This window comes from Octodon degus, unplaced genomic scaffold (genome assembly GCF_000260255.1).
Source record: "Octodon degus isolate 3935 unplaced genomic scaffold, OctDeg1.0 scaffold00001, whole genome shotgun sequence".
Taxonomy (NCBI): Eukaryota; Metazoa; Chordata; class Mammalia; order Rodentia; family Octodontidae; genus Octodon; species Octodon degus.
The window spans coordinates 18754373-18759546 of record NW_004524577.1 but is presented as its reverse complement, the minus strand read 5'-3'; the positions used below and the strand labels follow the sequence as shown (position 1 = coordinate 18759546).

General features: G+C 35.0%; 1 pseudogene; it reads left to right on the top strand.

Moving 5' to 3' along the window:
- Window positions 1-2791, top strand: part of LOC111817672 — a 20586-nt pseudogene extending 17795 nt beyond the window's left edge.
- Window positions 2792-5174: the final 2383 nt, after the last annotated feature.

Sequence of the window (5174 nt, the reverse complement as noted above, 5' to 3'; positions counted from 1 at the left end):
ATCTTATATAGATTCCTATTTCTGACATAATCATGTTGATATTTATACCATATTATGAAGTTCTATCAGGAAGAATGTCATGGAAAGTTTATTCTAGAACAACAGAATGTTACTAAATTCTTTATCAGGAGGGTGTATATACATGGTAGACAATGTATTCAGGTCAATGAGTATATTAAAGGAAAATCATAAATACAGAGAGACATTTATTTCCCATATAAGAAAAGCATCAACACCTATTTTTGGTGGAACTGGAAATAATCATTGATTCATAATGCAAACTATTGGAATAAGCTCTCCTTACTCTTAATATGAGTAGGCTTCATCTACAATACTGGTGCATCTTTGCAATAACATTAGGGTGAAGCTAATGATAAAATAAGTAAGACTTCCGATTTCTTCAGCTACACAAAGGGAATTAACAGAGAACAAGTATTCAGGGGTCAGACACTGAGCTTGAGAATGTGGTCAGTAACGGAGACATTAATGTCAACAGCCTGATTGGGCCTCCCCATTCTGTTTAGTCATGGAAACCTTCAATTTTCTCATAGAACACTCAAAAATGTGCATTCCACTGTATTTATAAATTGTCATTTATTGATGGTTTCTACCTCTGCTAATCTCTGTGAAAGGCATGTTGGAGGACAATCACCAAATAAGTTCATCTCAATGTGTAAAACAGAAAGGGACTCGGATCTGCTGGAGAGGGAGTCTGTCATTGATTCCTATTCTACACACAATAGAGTCCTTGAGAAAAGAGCTTTGTTAAACTTAAATCAAATTCATCCAACTATGTGCCTCAATTTCACTATAAAATGCTACCTTCTAATTCCATTATTTGTACCTAGAGTTATTATTTGGCTAGCACTTAAATTATGGTATTTCTTTGGTCGACCTGAAAGCTGCATGTCATGTCACTGTACACAAAGAGTTTCGGCATCGTTCATACATCAAAAATCCTGTGTGGTTTTCTTTAGTTGTGTAATAAAATGGAAGGTAGGAAGCATTTCTTATTGGCTGGAAAAGGAATCTTACATTTTATATTATTTTCGACCAAGTGCATGAGATGTGTCACGGACTTCTGTTATTTATTCGTATGTTTTGTCATTCAAGGCATATGCACTTTTAAGAAACAGTATTTATAGTTTTATGTTTAAATATTTTATCTCTGAAACAGCAGTTATTATGTAACATACATTTGGAATCAAGATTAAAGTGGAAATGTAACAAAATATAATAAATTTATTATATGATGCCCTCCTCAAAAGATTAGTTATGATTAGTATCACAGTAATAACTTACAAAAAGAAGAGATGTTGACACCAAAACATTGCTGTGGTATTTCAGTCATAGGTTATCTTCCTTGGAAACTACATTCATTTTTAACGCAGTAGAGAAAAATTCATGTGAACACAATATTCTGAGACTCTTGCTTTGTCTGTAAGACTCCTATGGCTATAAGATTAGTATTAAGATCAATGGAATTTGAGGACTTCTTCAAATACTGACAATAAAAACTACCCTACATACTTCCTCCTAAAATTCTGGAACAAAGAATGCTGAAACAACATAGAAAAATATACTGGAAACTTGGAGCAGCTGTAGATTTATTTATAGCACGTTTTAAAATAACTCACACATGATTTATTACCTGGATTGGGGACCATTCATAATTAAAACAATGTTTATGGCATTGGCTTAGAAATCAGACACTGGTCAATAAAGGGAAACTTTTAACAGAATGGAAAGACAAATAATCACTGGCACTCTAAACAAACTACAGACCTGAGGTCTACAATAGTGTAAGAGACCTTGTATGAGCAATGCAAGTAACCATAGATAAAACTGTCAGAATCTAAAATGTTAGTAGGGAGCCTGTGTGTGTGAGTGTGAGGTGGTGGCTGACCATTCAGAGTGAGTCTAGAAGCCCTGAACCAGTTTGGTTCTTGGTTGGTGGGGGCCATGGTGACTTTGTCGCCATCCTCAAAAGATTGCAGCCATGAGACTCTAAACAAAGCCCAAAAGTTTCTAGGTGATATTATCATATTGAATCAAAAGGAAAGAAAGAGGTAGAATTTTTTAAAACTAAAGAAAAAACCTCTAGCAAAGTAGTACTGGGCAATTCAAGATGAGAGTAGGTTGGGGAATCCAGCAGAACTCTGGTTTTGATAAAAGCAGCCTGAATCACGAAAGGGAAGCCATGCCCGCCGAGTGACATCCTTATGGAATTATCATTGGCCTTTCAGCTAGAAAAGCAACCACCGTCTGTAAAGGAGATAGTGTTATGAATCTTCCACCTCTAAGTGACAAGAAAATAAATGACATTTTCCAATGTTAAAAAGGAAAGTACACTTTTAGAGACAAAATGAAGCTCATTCCTCAAGAGACCTAACCAATTAAACAGAAAAAATAAAATGACTTTCCAGCTAATTTTACCAGAAGTGGAAATAAATGAAGCCCTCTGATGACCCTGGTCAGGCAAATTTTCATTTTCAAAGAGGCCTGGGGGTTCAGGCCCATTGGAACACAACCAGTGCTAGACAGCATAGTAGCAGAGAGAATTCATCAGTGGTTTACTTCCACTGTGAATGGAGGGGTTGTGACTGTGTCTCTCAACAATCCTGGAGCAGGGTTACACAGTTAACAGTGCCCTGTACCTCAGAAACCATTAGCTCGCACTGCTGTACCCTCAGTCTTGACAAAATGAGCAAGTCTGAGGGAAAAAAAAGTTCCTAAAGGTATCCACCTACAACTTGACATAAATAGTGTTGGGAAACGGGGAAGACTTTGAATAATGATTTGGAATTCTGGAGGAACAAATACATACAACCACAAAGGAGGAAGCCACTTTTTCCCTGTGGGATAGATCCCACGTGAAAAGAACTTTAATTGATGACTGAAAGTTAAGTTGCTTAAAGAGACCATCAAGGAAATTCAAGAATCTTTGCCTTAAAATAATCACAAGGCTAAATAACTCTTATTTTTAAATATTCTAATGCATAAAATAATGTCCACAGGAAATATAGCTATCTGTTCTTAATAATTTCACAGGTGGCCCAGGCAGAACAATTTCTTGTTGACTTCCTTGGTGCCTCCTGCAGTAGATAGAAGACAGAAAGAAATTGATTATCTTTATGAAAGTGGTATCCAGGAACTTATCACCGCTGCTCACTTTTTAGACTTGTTCACATTAAAACTTTGTCTTCTGTAATACAAGTAGTATTACAAAATATTCCTTTGTTGCTGTCACTCACCCTTTAAGAATAGTGATGTAAGAAGTTGTCTTTTTTATTAGGCAGTTTTAGAAACCTTATGAAAATTTCAGTGTTGGCCTTTAAAATTTACGGAACTATCTCGAACTTGGTACATTTTTCAGGTGGCCTAAACATAGACCCATGGAGTTGAGTGCTAATTTTTATACAGAAATGTGGTTCTTTTCATTCATTAGTCTTGGTTTAAAATGCTGGTGCCTGAAAGCTGTAAATGCATGCTGCTCACAGAGTTACCTGATAAGATTGGAGAAAGATTTGGGTAAAAAGCTGACGTACAAAAGCATGCCAAGAGGAACAAGTTGAAGAACCAGAAACTTAGGTGAAAAACTTCCAAACCCATGTCATAGATATGCTTGGGGCTACTGGAGACTTGAGTCTAGTGTCTGCAGATTCTTTATCAACTGATTATTAGAATTTTAGTTTTAAAAATATTTTGAGTCCCTTAGGTATTTTGATAGTAAAATTAATAGCCCTACACTGTCACACTTTCTTCTTATTCAAAACATTAAATTTTATAAGCATGCTAAATTAATTTATACCTCCAGAAAGAAAAATATGTCACAAAGGAAGTGTGAAATTACAATGGAGTTACAATGTAACCTTTGTTGTATACCTTCCACTCAGATGTTTTGTATGATATAAAGTTCATGCATTTAGGGAGAGAAAGCCTTTCCTATACAGTGGAGAGTAGGGAGGAGTTTGTCTGTAGTGCCAAGACAGTGCTGAGAGTTCTGTATGCTACTAATTGCAGTGCAATTCCAAAATACAACAAAATATTCCAGCTGAAAATTAAGAAGTATGGTCATTTTCAAGTCTGACCTTTGGATACTATAATATTCTAACCTCTAAATAGTTGTTATTTCTCTGGCTTATATTACTAGTTTTGACTTTTCCTGTAACATTATCCTTCCTGCCTACCTTCCATTGTATAATAGACCTTATTTTCTCCTATGTTATAAGGATTACTTACTGGTGTATGCTATCCATGGGAAGCTATCAGTAACAATTTCATGCTTATACCAAAAAAATCTGATCCTTAAAAATTTATGGAATTGATTTTGCCAGTACTTTACTTCTTTACTTGATAGGGGATTATTGGAACTCAGTCACAGAATTTGAGAATAAACTCTTAGCTCTTCTTAGCAATCGGAACCATTCCATAAAGGCCAAGGACCCACTGTGAAACATTTTGGTAAATATCAATACTCAGTATTGGATCCAAGAACAATATATTTTAGATTGGCTGGAATAATTGGTAGCTTATTTTAAAGCAAAGATAAAACAACTAAGCATGAGTTTTCTGTCTTTAGAATAGTTTTAAAAACTATGGTATAAAAGGATTCTCATTTTCCATATTTTAAATATTTCTAGGCAGAGGGGTAATCTATGCCATTTTGGGAGGTTACTTAAAAAATTACCCCAGGGGCTGAGGAGATGGCTCAGTGGAATAAGTGCTTCCCTGGAAAGTGCAAGGGCCTGAGTTCAATACCCAATTCTGAAAAAAAAAAAAAAAAATTACCCCAAATGTTGGCATTAAGCCCATCCAATAATAAAGTGTCTTAGGTATATTAAATTTTTGCAGTTCATGCACGTATAATTTAATTTTCTCTTAACATGTATTTTGCCTTTGGTATAACTAAATTAAAACTCTTGAGTGCTAACATGTTATATATGAACAAAACAATATGCTTTGTTGGGGGGACATTTCTTTTCTTGGAATGTGGTTGTGCTCATCTTTGTTCAGTTTTCAATTCATTTTTGCTTAAATGGGATGCAATTTAAAATCTTTGCATCAAGTTGTATGCAGAACATTGATACACTGCCTCACAAAGTGAAAGCTTGTGTTCAATGAGGAGGTTCTTCACATTATATTTTTAAATTTTTTAAAAAAATTTTATTTAT